Source organism: Ahaetulla prasina, chromosome 8, assembly GCF_028640845.1.
Source record: "Ahaetulla prasina isolate Xishuangbanna chromosome 8, ASM2864084v1, whole genome shotgun sequence".
Lineage (NCBI taxonomy): Eukaryota > Metazoa > Chordata > Lepidosauria > Squamata > Colubridae > Ahaetulla > Ahaetulla prasina.
In genome coordinates, this window is record NC_080546.1 from 38,568,412 (window position 1) to 38,588,660 (window position 20,249).

The following is a 20,249-nucleotide window of genomic DNA, read 5'->3' on the forward strand; positions in this document are numbered from 1 at the left end:
GTTCACTAGTAGACTTGCTTCACTCAGAATCTAAGATAATAATTGGGCTCCAAAGGAAATGCAATTTATTTAAGTTTCTTAAGGCATTGGAAGGTGAACAAGGAATTTTAGTAAGATTTTCAAGACTTTGATTGTATTGCTTCTAAATAAGGAGACTCCTTATAAATACTCAACCAAGCATGAAACCTGGGGAGGAGCCACATAGGAGGTTCCCTGCAGTTCCTTGGCTCATCTGAGCTACAGATGAGCCGGCGGAGGCCACACAGGGCACAGCTGCGAGTATGCTAATCTTGGCCTCCCCAAGTGCCAGACTCTGCCATTGCCATTGCCCCTGGCCTGCCCGCTCTGGCTGCAACCACGGGTAAGGCCCATCAGAGGTGAGAAGGGGCACTTTTCAGCCAGGAAGGGCAACAGAGGGAAAGCTGAGAAGACCACTGCCACCTCACTGTGTCCCGCACTGGATATGGGGCTGGAGCGTCAAAAAAAAGTGTCAAAAACTCCCAAAAATTTCAGTGGCTTGGTTGGGGGGCATGTGACTGAGTGCATGAGTAACATCAAGTTGGCCACGCACACTCAGTCATCTCTCCCCCCAGCCACACCCACAGAACTGGTAGTAAAAAATTTTAGAACCCACCCCTGGCCTGCAGTATGGCTGCAGTGTTGAGGAGAATACACATGGGTAGTGGGCAAGTAAGGAAGGATTGAATTCTAGCTTAGCGAAGTTCTTAACAATATTATTAACCTAAAGGGTAAATTATAGTGAGTCAAGGATAAAGTCTTGTTTTATGTATTTGGTAGAAAAAATGATTCAATTTAATCCCCAAAAATGATACCATTTATTTCAATAATTATATTTTGCTATAATACCATTAATAGCCTAAGAAAATGGTGGTCTATCATTCTAATGTCTAAATTCCTTCAGAATTGTTCTAATAGATTCAGATCAAACACTGGCCTTGGTCTATGAAGGCTATCTGGGAGGCTCAATATAATATGTCTCAGTTAAGTAATATGGTGCTATGATGCACCATGGCTTAATGTTTAGACCTGTAGCTGGCTTGTTGTGGGCCCAAAATATTTTCAGAGGATATCCAGTCCAGAAGTTTAAAATAGAAAATTCTAGTATATAATTAAACCCTATGCATACAAAATAGTAATTTATAAGAATTATGTGAACTTTTGTATTGTTTTAAAAGTTTACATAATTCTTATAAATTACTATTTTGTATACATGGCTTCAATAATATGCTAGATTTTAATATATAGTTTAGCAACGGTTACATGATAGGATCTAAAAAACATAATAACCACTGGACTGTTAACATGCAAATAGAGCTTTAAAATAAAGACAGAAAAATTACTTGTCAGCACGAGATATGTTGGTGTCTGTGTACCTTGTTCATTCTGCCAATTGACTCCTATTATATCAACACTTTGCAATGATAAAGTTGGTTAAATCAATAGAGATCATTCTTATTTAATGACCACTTCTTCAGCAACCAGTCAAATTTATGGACTGTCAGTCAGTCAACATCATAGTCAACCTATTCAATATTCTCAATGAGCTCAGTGTAAATAAATTTCTTAAACAACACCAGCTCTAATTTCAATTGAAAATAAATATTTCCTTTATTCAAATGTTCACTTATTGAAAAATGGAACATTAAAATTCTGGTAGATGATTGCATTGGCCAGAATGGAGCACTGGAGAAAGTTAGTTGCTAAACCTAAGATATTATCTGTCAAAACCAGCATATAAAGTGTAACATGTTCCTGATGTGTGCCTGCTATCACATCAGCTATTGCTGACGAAACTACGGCTTTTCCATTGTTTTTAATCCCATTTCCATTGTTTTTAATCCCACTCCATATACCAATTGGTTTTTATATTTACCAACATTTATATTGTTGATAAGTCATCGTAAGGATTTTTATGGGATTCTTGGAAAGTGAAGTTATTGAATTTTGTTTTATTTAAGTGTTATAGGACTAGCAGGTAAAATGTGAAGAATTGAGCACGATAGATTATATGACCCAATGACATAAAGAAATTAAAATACTTTAGATTTTCAGGAACACATCCAAATCCAGCAGTATGACTTGGTAGGCATATTTATACTTTTTTCTTCTTCTTTAGTTTTCTGCTGTTCTTACAACATTCCACACCCACTTATGCTCCTTAGTAATTAGAGTCGTGAAGGGCATGATTCATTGTCATTATTTTTCTAGTATTTCTATGCAGAGCTTTTAGTTCTGCTTGAGTCCGGTAATTATTGCTCATTGCACAGTCAACCAGATGTTCAGACTGAATTTGGCATTTTGTTCACCCATCAACTCCTTCCCAAGGACCTATGATAGGTGGATGTTGATCTTTGATGGCATTACAGGTATCATCAAGGTGTGTAAGCTATTCCAAGTAAAGCTGATGTTTGCAACTGACTGATCCATGAATTTGTCAATGCCGATGGTGTTCAAGTAGTGCTTCTATTGTTTTGGGATTGCATCTAATGTGCCTATGACTATTGATACTCCCTTTGCTTTATTTTGACACAGTCGTTCTATTTCTATTTTTAGGTCTTTATGTTTTGCTATATTCTCCAGTTCTTTTTCTTCTATTCTGCTGTCTCCAGGTACTGCTATGTCCATTATCCAAACTTCTATTATCTCCTAATCAACAATTGTTCAGTCTGGGGTGTTATGTGGCAGATGCCTGTCAGTTTGAATTCTAATCTCCTAGAGCTCTTTAGTTTCTTGATTACTTTCTATATTTTGTGGTCCCATCAGTTGCAGGCAGATGATATTTCTTGCAGATCTTCCAAGGTACCATTGTTGCTACTTTGTCACGGTGTTTTTTTATTGCCAGTCTGCATGTTCTTCTTGCAGAAGCTAACAAAGTGGTCTACTGCTTCTTCCACTTCTTTGCAGAGGTGGCACTTTCTGTTTGTTGCTGTCAATCTAGCTTTGTTCTTAAGCTTGGTCTTCTGTAGCCAGAATTAGCCCCCTATCTTTTCCTGTAATTTTTATATTCTTAGCCATTGCCAGGTCTTGTTATTGCCTGCTTTTTTTTAATGTATCGGTCATTAATTCTTTGTATTCTTCATTTGGTCTTTCTTGTAGGCCAGTTTTGTCTCTCTTAACATAACATAACATCAGAGTTGGAAGGGACCTTGGAGGCCTTCTAGTCCAACCCCCTGCCCAGGCAGGAAACCCTACACCATCTCAGTCAGATGGTTATCCAACATTTTCTTAAAAATTTCCAGTGTTGGAGCATTCACAACTTCTGAAGGCAAGTCGTTCCACTTATTAATTGTTCTAACTGTCAGGAAATTTCTCCTTAGTTCTAAGTTGCTTCTTTCTTTGATCAGTTTCCACCCATTGCTTCTTGTTCTACCCTCAGGTGCTTTGGTGAACAGTCTGACTCCCTCTTCTTTGTGGCAGCCCCTAAGATATTGGAACACAGCTATCATGTCTCCCCTAGTCCTTCTTTTTGTTAAACTAGACATACCCAGTTCCTGCAACCGTTCTTCATATGTTTTATCCTCCAGTCCCCTAATCATCTTTGTTGCTCTTCTCTGCACTCTTTCTAGAGTCTCAACATCTTTTTTACATCGTGGCGACCAAAACTGGATGCAATATTCCAAGTGTGGCCTTACCAAGGCATTATAAAGTGGCACTAACACTTCACGTGATCTTGATTCTATCGCTCTGTTTATGCAGCCCAGAACTGTGTTGGCTTTTTTAACAGCTGCTGCACACTGCTGGCTCATATCTAAATGGTTATCCACTAGGACTCCAAGATCCCTCTCACAGGTACTACTATTGAGCAAGGTACCACATATACGGTACTGGTGCATTTTGTTTTTGGCCTAAATGTAGAACCTTACTTTTTTCACTGTTGAATTTCATTTTGTTAGATAGCGCCCAATGTTCAAGTCTGTCAAGATCTTTCTGTAACTTGAGCCTATCTTCTGGAGTGTTGGCTATTCCTGCCAGCTTGGTGTCATCTGCAAATTTGATGAGTTCCCCATCTATCCCTCGTCCAAGTCATTGATGAAGATGTTGAAGAGTACTGGGCCTAAAACAGAGCCTTGGGGTACTCCACTGCATACTTCCCTCCATGTGGATGTAGTTCCGTTGAGGACTACACGTTGAGTGCGGTTGGTCAGCCAGTTACGAATCCATCTGGTGGTGGTGCTGTCAAACCCACATTTTTCTACTTTATCTAGTAGTAGGTTATGGTCTACTTTATCAAATGCTTTAATGAAGTCCAAGTAAATTATATCGACAGCATTCCTCTGGTCTACTAATTTTGTCATTTTGTCAAAGAATGCGATAAGATTAGTCTGGCATGATCTGTTTTTGACAAACCCATGTTGGCTTTTGGTTATTACTTTGTTTGCTTCTAGGTGTTCGGTGATTCGTTGCTTGATTATCTTTTCCAGAATCTTCCCCGGTATTGAGGTCAGACTGATAGGTCTGTAGTTTCCTGGATCTGTTTTTTTTTCCTTTTTTCCCCCCTTGTATTCAGTAAGCCTTCCTGGTATATTAACTTCAGTGTATCTTCTATTCTGTCTTTCAGATATTCTTCCAATGCCCTTTTTTCTTCTTCATCTGTCTGATGAATGTGTAACATTCCATGCCCACCTACTTTCCTTGGTTAATAGAGCCTGTCAACATCACTGTGAGGATGAAGAACATGATTCGTTGTTATTATTTTTCTTGCCTTCCACTCCAAGGCTTTTAGTTCTGCTTGAGTCCAGTCTGGTTGTGTATCTACTGGAATTTCCCAGATGTTAATTGCCTTGATGGTATTTTCTCCACTGAGTTTTGACTTTAAGGTACTTTTCACTCTCTTGCTGTATTTATTTCTAAGCTTTTCCTTGACTTCAGTGTGTTGATGTTGTCAGCTTGAAGGATGCCCAGGTATTTGTAATAATCATCTTCACCCAGACTTTTGATGTTATTTTCATACAGTATCTTGATTCTTTCAGTTTTCATTATTTTCTCCCATTTGATAATAAGCATGGCAAATTGTCCACTCCAAACTCAATTGCAATATCTTGGCTGTATATAAAAGTAATTTTTATTATTATTATTATGTACACAACAATGTACAATCACAGCTGTGAGTTCTTTAGATGGTATTGGCTTTCATGTGCACTTAATCCTTCCCAGAAACCTAGTACAGTTGCATATATGCAGATCCAAGCAGTGTGGCCTTTTGTAATTGACAGATGGAGATTTTGTCAATGCACAGATATTCTTAGCAGCATCCAAGTTTTTAGTTGAATGACACCTGTTATTATTATTATATTTTAACCCACCATTTAAAAATATATTTGGTCAAGGCAAGACATAACTGAAAGAAAATAATGTTCAAAATTAAAAACTGCCCTGTCCTCAAAAAAATGAATGAGCTAGCCTAAGCATAGAAGCTCTGGATCCTGCAATCTTTGATTGATTGTTCATGCCTGATGCAAAGGTTAACCATAAACCATAGAAATAGTATCTCAGTTACACTTGTTCCTGGGGATAGCAAAGGAACATGTAAACTTCGTAGTTAACACCTAGAAGCAAACAAAGTAATAACCAAAAGCCAACATGGGTTTGTCAAAAACAGATCATGCCAGACTAATCTTATCGCATTCTTTGACAGTTAAGCTTCTGTGTGGTAAACTTACTCATAAGTGAGGATGAATGAAAAGAAAAGGCTAGCAATTGAAATGGGACAAAGAAAGTAGAATAGGATCATAGATGTACTTTGTATGTTCGGTGGTGCATGGGTATTAAAGACAATACAAGACCTATATGAGCTTGCCTCAATTACTTATGCTTTATATCGCCTAATTTAAGAAAATTGATAATTAATATCACATTTACTATGGACAAATTGTTACTTTCATATAGTTCCTATCTGTGTGCACATAAGTCATTGATAGCTCCTGAACACTTCTACCTTTGCTTGCCTGTTTAATATAAAAATTAATGTATCTAGACACAATGGCCTTAGCTGCTAAACCATTTTTCTTGTATGCATGTCACGATTACTCACTCATGACTTATATTCTTCCAGAATTGTAATCTTCAGTATATTAATGGATGGCGTGTAATTCATAAACTAAATGTCTCCATAAACTACAGTATTGCCAAGGACACTGATAATGGGTGTGTTTACAACTTTTCCCATTCATAGTGGGATGCAGGGTCAAATTGTTAGAGTGATTGCCAGCTTGATTGACATACACACTTGTCAACAGCTATTTATCCTGCATTACAAAGTGTTCTATTTCCAGACATAGGAAGTTCTATGTATCCACATCTACGCTCCTTATCAGTGTAAATCATTCCTTGCCAATGGTAAAATGTATGCATATGCTAATCAATAAACTCTATGAACCTATAAAAGACTTGGTTGATCAGTTTCTAGTAAAGTTTTCCCTTAAGAGTAGGAGACACTAACTCACTTATTGTTCTGTTTCAGTTCTCTCTCTCTCCCCCTCTCCCTCTCCCTCTCCCTCTCTCTCTCTCTCTCTCTCTCCCTCTCTCTCTCTCTCTCACACACACACACACACACACACAGTAAGTATGTTTATTTGACACAACCAAGCCTATAGTCATTCCCCAGGTGACTAGTCTTCCCAATGTAAGCTGTCTTTTTCAAGTCCATATCGAACAGCCTGGATGTAACAAAAGCATTGGGGGGTAAGTCAGGATGCAGTTTCTTCTGTGCTTTAGGCATGGGAATGCTGCCAGCAAAATAACAGTGCCATGATGCTCAGGGTTCAAGGCGCAGCCAAGGCCAACACAATTTCAAAGGATTTAAGGCACAAAGCAACATGACTCCAGCAGTTTCCAGGCATTACATGTCCTTAGTGAATTCAAGGCACAACAAAGGCAACTTGGCTTTGATGGGTTCAAGGCAATGGTGGGTTTCAATTTTTTTTACTATTGGTTCTGTGGGTGGCTTGGTGGGCGTGGTGTGGTGGGCCTGACATGGAAGGTTACTTCAAAATCCCCATTCCCTCCCCACCCCACTAACCTGTTCTGGGAAGGAATCAAATTCCCCCCTCTTCATTTCCCCAAATAAAATATTACTCATAAGAAAAGGCTTCCAGAAAAGCAAGGAAAAATCAAGCTGCTAACAAGGAACTTTGCCTGATACTCATTTCACATTCCTGCCAGCTGCATAAAGGAAACTTTATAAGAAGAAAACAGCTACCAGTGCTTAGAGATAATAGAAAGTGGAAGCCTGAAGTTTGGCTCCATTTACAAGCAGGCAGAAAACTCATTCAAGACAGGATATTTCACAACGGAAATCGCCTAAACCTTTTTAGAAACACAAAGCCCATGTTGCACCAACTCCAAAACTTCAAAAACATAGAACTATATAAGAATCCCTCCTCTTATCCAGTTTGTTGTTCAATTGACCCAGAAACGAACTACTGAATGTCACTGCTTCTGCAAGTAAAAACCTCCTTCCAGCAGCTGCTTCTTGGCTTGTCAATTTAAAGAAATAGTGTCTTTTTTTCTCTTCTTTGTCAAGTGAGCCCTGATTTTTTCCTTCTATCCAATCAGCTGGAAGTTGGGAGGTAGTGAATAGATTGGGATGGCACCAGGCAGAGGTAGGTATTTACTGGTTCTCCGAACTACTCAAAATTTCTACTACCGGTTCGCAAGAATTGGGGGGAACCGGTAGCAACCCACCACTGGTTCAAGGCATGATAACAGCAATATGTTTTCATCAGGTTCAAGGCATGCTGAAGGCAGCTTGACATCAATGGTTTCAAGCCACAACATGGGATCTATGAGTTTAAGGTGACAAGTCATGAGTATTCATGAATGGATAGTGTCAAGGTTCCAAGTAACATCACAACCAAAGAAGACTCTGAGGCTGGAAGTTTCAAAGTTCCATTTTATTAGAGATGTCATACTGGCACCTTTAGAAAAACCAAATCTGAAAGGTTCTGAGTTTTCCCCACCCAAAGTCCCTTCCCCTACATCCATATGTCCATCACATGGTCATGCCACTCCAGGTGCAGGCTGAACGTCTTTGACTCCAGAGGAAAGAATGTTGTTATGGCTAGATATCTCTACAACTCCATGCAATCCCCCCTTCCAGTTTCCCACAGCACTAAACATGGCGGCCCAGAAGATTCAACGAAAAAGATGGCCTCCAGGGCTGGCAGATTATGAACAGTTGTCTCCAAGAACCCCAGGCTACAAATACCAAAATAAATAAATGCAAAATAGTACACCTCACTAAGAGGATCAAGGCTGCCTCTTTGCAAATCACCTCACCAACCTCTGTTGAGTTTCCCTCCACTCAGCTCTTCATGACCTTGGATTGAGTGAGAGTGGCAACTTCTTCTCTTCTCCACTGACCTGGTACAGCTGCATCTCTTCTCTGGTCCACATGACTGGCTGGTCATCTGTGCTAACTGGCTGAAGCTGCCTGCTGCCTGCAGCCAGATGTTGATTTGACCAGTGTCTCACAGATTCCTCCCATGTTCCTGGCACAGCTTTACCTTGATGCCATAGAGTCTTCCACATCCCCCTGGTACTCCCCATAGTCCCAGTCAGACATTCCCAGAGCTGGATCTTCCCCATCATCCAAGCCAGTGTCCGAGGGAGTTATCACACTTATTTTATAGCCTTAATAAATCAATTATAGGCTTCTCAACAATCTAGTGTGTGTTCTTAGGTGTGTTTTTCTATCATAATAAAGAATGGCCTATAGAATATGTTAATCACCAAAATAATAAGTTTCCTTTATGAGTTTTATCAAGTAATAAACAGATAGAAGAGAGAGGGGCTTTGCATGGAACTGTTCAACTTATCATATCTACTTATTTGGAAACTCGATTGTTTTTAATTTTATTGCTTATGAACTTCCAAGTCTGGAATTGGGCAGCATATTCAAGCTGCGAAATAAACAAACAGATGAATAGATTGTGGGAAATGTGTTTTTCTTCTGGCTTTGTTTAAGCATTCCCTTCTTGCTATGTCTGAAATGTGCCAAGAAAAAAAAGAAAACAATTTTATCAAAACCCTAAAATTTATCCATCTAGTCAATGATTAGTCAACTTCATTCTTTTGTAAAATAAAAGAAGAAAAGAAAACAAAAATAGCAACATTTGATTTTTCCTGCCTATAAGCAGCGTATAGCTGGTCTAGCAGATCTTCCAGTTTCTGAGTGCCATGAAAAAACTCCCATTCTGATACTTTTGTTATGAATTTAAAGTTATAGAACACAAACAAAAAATATCAGCAATTCATTGAAACTTATAGCCATGGCTAGAGAACTGTGACAAGTACCTGGTTGTAAAAATTTATCCAGCTTCCTTCCCAGAACCAGAGCTCAAATAGCTTGGGAATGGATCATTATCTGATAATTTTTTGAATTCTTTTATTGGGCCACTGTGAGCAAAATTGATTGGGAATTTTCAGTGGTGTATATTTTTTTAACATACAAAAAACCCAATCAGTATGAAACTGTGGATGATTGTACTACATTGGCATTTTGTCAAATGATAAGGAGAGAGAAAGGCATGTTACACATGTTAAAATGCATGGCAACATGTTTCAGAAAGTCATCTACACAAAAATGATTTTAATACAATTGTGCTGTCCTGCTCTCTCTCTCTCTCTCTCTCTCTCTCTCTCTCTCTCTCTCACACACACACACACACACACACACACACACACACACACACACACACCCCTGTGGTTTAATGGGTTTATTAATATTCCCCCACAACTACCTTCACCAAAAACCCAGAAGTATCCCAATTAAGACCAGTCATAAGCAGACCAATGCTGGTCGACAGAGTAATGGAAAAGGAGGCACTTGAAAGTTTCAGTGTCCCTATGTCCCAAACATGGATGCACAAATCCAATTGAAAATGAATTATACTCTTCACTTGTAGAGTGATGTACTGGATCTAGAAAAATATTTGTTAAATACACTGTACCAGATTGAAATGAAATATATAGACTCAGGATAACTTTTTCTTAATTCTGCATTTCTAAATAGCTGACTGACTCAGTGGACAGCTCTATTCTGATGTACTAGATGAGGGGTGTCAAACTGCCGGCTGATGGGCTACATGTGTCACGTGCAGACCACGCCCAGCCCAGCTCTGCAAAGGGAAAAAAACATTGTGAAACATCATGGGACAGCAATGTAACGCTACCAGTTTGACACCCGTGTACTAGATGATACAATGTGCTTATCAGCATGATGTCATAACAGAAGGCATATTCCCTAGACCAGACCTATTCCCAACTGGGCACAAAGATGGTCCTTATGGTATGTTGTACTTCAAAGTGTAGGTTTGATTCCATAGAAAAGAGTTATGGTTTGGTAGTTTTTGATGAGGAGACACGTGTGGTACGATAAATGTATCATGTTACGTATTTTGTTTGCATGAAAGCAAAGCAGGTGAAGCTAAGCAGAATCACATCAGATACCTGTACAATTAGCACAGGATACCCACAAGTCTGTTTGTTCTCTCCACTTCTCTTCTCTCTATATACCAATGACTGCATCTCAAACAATCCATCTGTTAAACTACTGAAGTTCTCAGATGACAGTGATCACTCTCATTCGAGACAATGATGAATCCACATACAGATGGGAGGTTGAACGACAGCTTCGTGGTGCGACCGGAACAATTTGGAACTGAACACACTAAAGACCGTAGAAATGGTGGTGGACTTTAGGAGAAACCCTCCCATACTACCACTTCTTACAATACTAGAACAACATAGTATCAACAGTAGAGACTTCAAATTTCTAGGTTCTACCATATTGTAAGATCTAAAATGGACACCTAACATCAAAAACATCATCAAAAAAGCACAACAAAGAATGTTCTTTCTGCACTAACTCAGAAAGCTCAAACTGCCCAATGAGCTGCTGATACAGTTCTATAGAAGAATTATTGAGTCTGTCATCTCCAACTCTATAACTGTCTGGTTTGGTTCTGCAATCCAACAAGACAGACACTGACTGCAGAGGATAATTAGAACTACATAAAAAACAATTACTACCCACCTGCCTTGCATTGAGGACCTGTATACTGCACTAGTCAAAAAGAGGGCTGTGAAAATATTTACAGATCTCTCACATCCTGGACATAAACTGTTTCAACTCCTACCCTCAAAATGACACTATAGAGCACACCAGAACAACTAGACACAAGAACAGTTTTTTTCCCGAACACCATCACTCTGCTAAACAAATAATTTCCTCAACACTGTCAAACTAGTTATTAAGTCTGCATTATTATTAATCTTCTCATCGTTCCGACCACCCATCTCCTCCCACTTATGACTGTATGACTGTAACCTTGTTGCTGGTATCTTTATGATTTATATTGACTAATATGATTTGATTGCTTATTTGTTCCCTATGACAATCATTAAATGTTGTACCTTATGGTTCTTGACGAATGTATATTTTCTTTTATGTACACTGAGAGCATATGCACAAGACAAATTCCTTGTGTGTCCAATCACACTTGGCCAATAAAAAATTCTATTCTATTCTATTCTATTCTATTCTATTCTATTCTATTCTATTCTATTCTATTCTATTCTATTCTATTCTTAACCATAGTATTCAAAAACTAAAGATTTATAACTTCATTGTCCACATTGAAGACCTATATAATGGTTTCCTCAAAAATATTTACTTTTTTCTAACTTGAAGCTATTCAGTACTATAAAAACACACATGGAGACACTGATAAATTCAGGATAAACAAAAGAAATTTGTACAGAGAATGGGAAAAAGAAGGGATGGAGATTCTTACTGCTGTTTTATATGTGTGTCTATTTGTGTGTGCGCACGTGCACACACAATGTTTCTTATATATGTATCACAGCCTTGCTCCCTTTGTGATTTCCGTTCTCTGTCTAAAATGTGCATAACAATTAAGAGCATCTGCGATATCAGGAAACAGAAATAATAGGAAAAGGAATTCTTATTTTTAAACTTTTTTGAGTGCTAAACAAGTATTGATTCATTCCTTCCCAACAGCTGACTAGTTCTTATAGAAATCTGATGCTGGATTTTAGTTGCTTATTTTTATGTTGAACAGTGTGTGTGTTTGCTCGCTCCCTCCCTCCCTCCCTCCCTCTCTCTCTCTCTCTCTCTCTCTCTCTCTCTCTCTCTCTCTCTCGTGTTTCTTATTTTTACACTGAAAGAGCAGCAAGGAAGAAAATATATATGTTATAATGAAAAAGATAGAGAGAAAGTTTGGGGTTTCCAATGAGTGTGTCTCAATACAGACTTTGATTTTGAATGTAAAATTTTAAAAGTATAGAACTGTTCTTAACAGTTTTAATATTTTTAATGTAAGTAAAATTGGAAAGCTTTCTGTGTAAATGAAGATTTAAGCCACCCAGACTTGTGGCAGAGGGAATGAATATCTGTTTAAAGAAAAACAAGACCAGCTGGTGTTAATGCCTAGTCCTTTTTGGGTTTTTTTTACGTTTTCTTTGGCCTGTGTGCTGAGGATGAAGAGACAAGAAATACAAATTGTGAACAGCAAAAGACTCAGCACTGGCTCCAGCATCAGTCCACCAGCTGCCACTTCATTGTGTATTGTGTCCATTTCCACAGTGTAACTTCTAATTCAGTTTTACAGTCAAGAAAGAAAAGGAAGCAATCACGACAACATCTATCACCAACCATCATGATAAATAACCTGTTGTTAAATGCTCACATATTTAATCCAGTCAAAAAGCTTGAATGGAAAAGGGACTGACAGAACGGGTGAAACTTACATGCACAACACGGAAGAAGAAAAATCTTAAAAACTCAAAATGTACTATACCTGTCTTTAATATAGAAAATTTTCAAAATAATGGCAGTAAGTACAATTTTGTACTTTTTGAAATTGGGTTTCACTGATTTCTGTTTGCTAGGCCACTGGTAGAACTTCTTTCTAATATACAGGTTTTGACTATATGGTAAGGTTTCATAGTAACAGAAGATTTCAGACAAACAGAAGAATAAGAACAAATATTCAGTTTCTTAGTAAAAATAAATGTAAGCATATAATTGTCATTCTTCTGACAATCAGGCAATGAAAATCCATACTAAATCCATACAAAATGGATCATTGTTTTATAAAGGACATTCATATATTAAAAGTAAAGGTTCCCTATATACTAGTTATTCCCAATTCTAGGGGACAGTGCTCATCTCCATTTCTAAGCCGAAGAGCCAGCACTGTCTGATGACAATTCTGTGGTCATGCGGCCGGCATGACTAAATGCCAAAGACTCACAGAATGCTGTTACCTTCCCACCAAGATGGTCCCTATTTTTCTACTTGCATTTTTACATGCTTTCGAATTGCTAGGTTGGCAGAAACTAGGGCAAGCAACAGGAGCTCACTCCATTACATGGCGCTAGGGATTCGAACCACTGAACTACTGACTTTTCTGATCAACAAGCTCAGCGCCTTAGCCGTTGAGCCACTGCGTCCCCATATTCATACATACAACAGCAAACCTGGGTTTGAAATCCCTAACATTTATGTTATGAGAACTGTATGCAATGAAATTTTATTTTAATGTATGTCAATTAGAATACATTCAAACTGACAATAAAGTTATTCTAAGTCTTTGATAGATCCACCAATCTATTCCAGTTCTCCACTAAGAAAGCATGTAGGTAATTATGCGCTATATTTTTGGACTTATTTAATATATATATATTTGTTAATCTAACCATTTTATCCCCACTCTATCATCTGTTTGAATCAGATAGAGGGCAAAACTGTTGAGAAGTTCATAATAATCACATTCATTTGAAAAATAAGCAAGTTTTTCTCTCTCCCAGGTTGTAACATCTGGCAGGAACATTATTGTATTTACCACTATTATTTCATTCAGTTTCAAAACTCTACTGTGAGATATGAATAGGAAGTTGGGTTGAAGGTGGAGACTTCCGCAATATCACCCAGTGACTCTATGACTCAGCAAGGATTTGAGCTCAGCATTGCATTTTCCTGAGTTTTCTGTTGTAGCACAGACTTGTATTAAACCTTTGAACTTCAATTTCTGGGTCAGAATCTGGGTTAATTTTTTGTACGCAATATGCACCACCATTTCCTCTTCTTTCTCCATATTCTTTACTGAACAATTACGGTCCATTTTCTTTTACCATTGGATTAAAAGTCAATTTGCAGAGCAGATCTGGAAGCCTGGAAGAAGGTTGATTTACTTTTGTCCCTTTGTGGTAATTCTTACTTGCACATGTTCTCTCAGTTCCAGCATACACAGTGCAAAGAAACGATGTGCTTTTCCCTATGCAGTATTTGTTTTTAAAAGCTAAAGCACGTATGAATGTGAGCATCTGCATTTTTGTATTCCTACTATGAATGTCAGAAATTGGAATTTATTCATTTTTGTGAGAATGACTCCTGGACTCCAGATGTGGGTTCAGCCCAGATAGTTCAGTTAAAGTAATGCATGTGCTTTTTTTTTAACATTACAGGAATATGCCAAGAGAACCACTCTCAGACTTAAACAAATTGAGAGAGAGAGAGAGAGAGAGAGAGAGAGAGAGAGAGAGAGAGAGAGAGAGAGAGAGAGAGATTTCCAAGGGGTGATGTCAACATAATTATATCATTTTGTTTTTGAAACACATTAATCAGAAGTATTGTTGGAAGAAATATCCTTCTGGGTTCAGTTCCAAGTGGGGAAAAAGACACTGGATTCATGGAAGTTGCTTGGAAATAAGGTTTATTAATGAACAGGATCACTTAGCTTGAGTTCCTGACCAGGATCACGTGGGCTTCTGAGTTCCTGAGCAGAAAAGAGAAAAGATGCTGGGAGTGCCTTGGTTTAATGCCCTCTGTTGGGCCCCACCTTAGAATTTCCTGTTCCTGTATAAGAAATGTATCCCATTGGCTGTCAGACTTCCAGACTGATTGGGTCTTAGTTAACTTGCTGGCTGATGTAATCTTCCCAGGTGCCATGTGGTGAGTTCTGTTGCTAGATGGGTAGAGGGCTAATCCTACCTTTGTTATGTAGAATGGACTGGCTCAGGCCTTAAAGGCCCATTAACAAGGTGGGGGCTGAGTTTCTGCCTCCCTTTTAGGGGAAATATTCTGCCCTTTTAATATTTTCTAAAATATTTAATCTTTCCAGGAGAGGGGTGGATGCTAACTTCCTACAGTATTAAAAAGTGTTTTATTTTTCAAAAAATATATTAAAGATAGGAGAGCCATCCAAATTAAAAGTTCAGCTCACCATGAACTGAATTGCACAGTAATCACCCTGAAATATTTTGTATTGGAAAATAAAATTGGATAAGGAAGGCGACTGGAAAGCCTACTTGGAAGAAATGAAGCACTGCAAAGAAGGCTATAGATCTCACTTGTTTTTCTATACAGTGGAATATCCTTTGGGCTTTTGGGTCTCTGTTTAAGTCATATCATTGTCTATATATATTTTTTTCTTTTGAAAAGCAAAGGCCAAGTTTTGTGCTTCACCACTGAAGCATTTATTGGACAATGAATTTTGACTGAAGTTCATATTTATGTTTGAGAAAATGAAGCAATCATTGGATGAGTACAAGGGAGCCATCTACTGGACAAAGTATGCAACTACTTGAGCGAATAGTTTTCTGAAACACTATTTTTTGCTTGTAGATAAAAAGGAAAAGAAAATGATGAAATATCACAGGGGACTTCCATTTGACCCACTTTTGCTACAGCATAAACAAGAACATTCAAAGAAAACATTTTGCTTTCTTTTGACTATAATATGCTTTCTTCTTTATATCACTACTGTATAGAATTGCTAAAAATGACATGCTGAACTAAAAATGTAGTATTATAGAACTTGTGTGACAGTTCAGCTGCCTTTGACACAACAGGTTCTTTTATGCTTTGGGCCATTGCTAACTTGCTAGCCTTATCTGGTGACTAAATAAGAATAATAAAAAGCAGATAGGAATGATATGAAATTTGGAGAAATAAAACAATTTTGTTTTTTATATTACATGTAACGGAATAGAATAGAGTTTTTATTGGCCAAGTGTGATTGGACACACAAGGAATTTGTTTTGGTGCATATGCTCTCAGTGTACATAAAAGAAAAGATACCTTCATCAAGGTACAACACTTACAACACTTAATGATAGTCATAGGGTACAAATTTAACACTTAATAATATAAACTTAATGATAGTCATAGGCTACAATTAAGCAATCAGGAAACAATCAATATCAGTATAAATCATAAGAATACAAGCAACAAAGTTACAGTCATAAGTGGAAGGAGATGGGTGATGGGAACAATGAGAAGATTAATAGTAGTGCAGATTTAGTAAATAGATTGACAGTATTGAGGGAATTATTTGTTTAGCAGAGTGATGACGTTCGGGAAAAAACTGTTCTTGTTTCTAGTTGTTCTGGTGTGCACTGTTCTATAGAGTTATTTTGAGGGTAGGAGTTGAAACAGTTTATGTCCAGGATGTGAAGGATCTGTAAATATTTTCACTACCCTCTTTTTGATTCGTGCAATATACAGGTCCTCAATGGAAGACAGGTTAGTAGTAATTGTTTTTTCTGCAGTTCTAATTATTCTCTGAACTCTGTGTCTGTCTTGTTGGGTTGCAAAACCAAACCAGACAGTTATAGAGGTGCAGATGACAGAATCAATAATTCCTCTGTAGAACTGGATTAGCAGCTCCTTGGGCAGTTTGAGCTTTCTGAGTTGGCGCAGAAAGAACATTCTTTGTTGTCCTTTTTTGATGACGTTTTTGATGTTAGCTGTCCATTTTAGATCTTGCGATATGGTAGAACCTAGAAATTTGGAGGTTTCTATTTTTTTTATTTATTAATCACATTTATATACCGCCCTATCTCCCGAGGGACTCAGGGCGGTTCACAGGCAAGTAAAAGACATATAAATACACACTAAAACCACATTTAAAAATCTACTGTTGATACTGTGTTGTTCTAGTATTTTAGGAGGTGGAAGTATGGAAGGGTTTCTCCTAAAGTCCACCATCATTTCTACAGTTTTGAGTGTGTTCAGTTCCAGATTGTTCCGGTCGCACCACGAGGCTAGTTGTTCAACCTCCCGTTTGTGTGCAGATTCATCATTGTCTCGAATGAGACCGATCACTGTTGTGTTATCTGCGAACTTCAGTAGTTTAACAGATGGATCTGTTGAGTATACCCATGCAGTCATTGGTATACATTGGTATACAGAGACAAGAGAAGTAGGGAGAGCACACAGCCTTGGGGGATCCTGTGCTAATTGTACAGGTATCTGATGTGATTCTGCTTAGCTTCACCTGCTGCTTCCTGTTTGTTAGGAAGTTTGATCCACTTACAAGTCTGTTCAGGTACCTGTAGTTGGTTTAGCTTAGTTAGAAGAGTGTCTGATAGTGTTGAATGCTGAACTAAAGACGATAAAGAGGACCCTTGCATAGGTCTTTGGAGATTCGAGATGTTGTAGGATGTAGTGCAGAGCCATATTAACAGCATCATCTGTTGATCTATTTGCTCGGTATGCAAATTGCAAGGGGTCTAATAGCAGATCCATGATGGTTTTCAAGTGGGACAGGACTAGCCTTTCAAAGATTTTCATGACTGTAGATGTTAGAGTAACTGGTCTGTAGTCATTCAGTTCCTTGATGGTTGACTTCTTTGGCACTGGGATGATAGTAGAGCATTTGAAGCAAGAAGGAACATAGCACATCTCTAGTGATTTATTGAAAATACGAGTGAAGATTGGGGCCAATTGGTCAGCACAGACTTTTAAGCAAGAAGGAGTTATCTTGTTTGGGCCTAGAGCTTTTCCTGGCTTTTGTCTCTGAAGTAGGTCTTGCACTTCCTTTTCTGTGATCACTAGGGGTTGTGAATCCAATGGGATGGGGTCAGTTGTAGGAGGCTCGGCTGTAGTTGGTGTGTCTGAGATAGGGGTTGTGGAGATAGGTGGCTATAGTTTCCTTTCAAACCGGCAGTAAAACATGTTCAGGTCATCTGCCAGTGAAGGAGGTTTGTCGTAGCCGGTGATATTTTTAAGAGTTTCCCACATGTTTGCTGGTTCATTTGTTGAGAACTGATTCTTTAGCTTTTCAGAGTAGCCTCTTTTTGCTGCTCTGATCTCCCTTGCTAATACATTTCTGGCCTGATTGTACAGCATTTTATCACCTTTTCTGTAGGCTTCATCTTTGGAACGACGTAGCTGCTTAAGTTTAGTTGTGAACCAAGGTTTGTTGTTACTGTATATTCGCAAGTTCCTTGTCGGTACACATAGGTCTTCACAGAAGCTGACATATGATGTTACAGTATCTGTGAGTTCATCCATAATGTTCTCAATGAATATTTTACATTGCAAGTGGTTTTCATTTGTGAGAATGTATATACTGGATAGCTAATTCAAGCAATCTGAACCCACAAAGAACACTTGGAGTCAGGAATGCTGACCTACATAGATGCAAGTACCATTTTCAAGATATATTTACAGAATGGTGAGCTCCCTGCTCTCCCTTTATTCCTTGTTTACTGGCCATATAGAATAGAGAATGTCATAAAGAAGAAACAATTGCAGAAGAGAGACAAGGTTAAATATGAGCTGCACTCCATAGCTTGGAAAAGAGAAAGAACGAAAAAGACATCAGAGAAAGAAGCGAATAGGCTTGAATATCAGCTTGTATCATCTGCCTTGGAATATTTGAAAATAAAAAATATGCACGTTTTCCTCCAAATGATAACCAGAAATACAGTTCATGAAATAGCTTCATGAAGCGGCAGATTCTGCTTATAAGAAAAGGCAGCAATTTCTTTGTTACTTAATTTGTTTTCCTTATTATTCTACATTTTGTGGCAGAAGTGGATAGAAATGATATTATGATCTTCTATATTTGCTGAATTAAAACTGATTTTGGACCCTCTGGCTAATTATTTTGAGCACTATAGGATTTGAGTTTAAGTCTGGAAAGAGTGTCACTTGCTATTTCTATGCCCCAGGCAACAAAGTGTCATTTGGGAGAACCCATAGTATTAAGGCCAGACACTAAATAGCAAAAAAGATAAGAAATGACAGGAAGAATTGCACTTGAGTCTAAATACACTGACTTGGAAATAAGTCATATTGATTTTAATAGAACTTATTTTCAGCTTAGTAGTGAGGCTAGCAGAATTTGAAGATTAAAAACTAGCTGTCCAAGTCCTATTCTAATGGCTGTCTCCAGGTCAAATTTAGATTTAATCAGAATTTAGAATTAGTGCAAAATGGTCTCCCTCTGCTATGAATATGTGCTGTCCTGCCTAATTTTTTTTTTCAGATATTGGGGGGCGGGGACTTGCTATAAAGGACATATTGCTGCAGGGTGATTCCAAAGTATGGTCTGGAAAATCATTTATCATAAGGTTCTTGAAAATCTAGTGCAGAAAATAATTACTTTCCATAATCTTTCTTCTGCTGCATTCATCCTGACTTGTGAAGATATTGGGTGTGATAAAGCTTCTACGTTTGACTGGTGCCTGGTGTTAGCCTAATTGGAAACTTTCCCAAACCTTTGTCCCAGCAGTGAGGTGTCTGGGACTCATGTGTGAGCAGGGGGTTTGACTAGATGACTTGCAAGATCCCTTCCAACTCTGTTACTGTTACTTTTCAGGCTGGTAAGAAATTAGATCTAGAGGAGATCAACCCTGACTGTTCTTTAGAAGGCCAGATCCTGAAGATGAAACTGAAATACTTTGGCCACCTAATGAGAAAGAAGGACTCATTGGAGAAGAGCCTAATGCTGGGAAAGATTGAGGGCAAAAGAAGAAAGGGACGACAGAGAACAAGGTGGCTGGATGGAGTCACTGAAGCAGTAGGCATGAGTTTAAATGGACTCCAGAGGATGGTAAAGGACAGGAAGGCCTGGAGGAATGTTGTCCATGGGGTCGCGATGGGTCGGACACGACTTCGCAACTAACCACAAAAAAGAAATTAGATATCAAGCAACAAGAATAGGACATTCCTGCCTAGAAAGACCACTGAAATCATATTTTTTAGACATCCCAAATACCTAAAACCAACACTATACCTCGTATAATGATACGTATGTAGAAATGACCTTTGGATTTGGGATTAGTGGTGGGAGAAATGCTGCCTGGGGGAGTCCAGTAAGAGAAATAATAGCCCGAAGAGGCATAATAGAGAGAGAAAGAGGCACAGCTTGTGTCCCCTCCACCCCCCACCCCCCACCCCCCGGGTTCTCAGG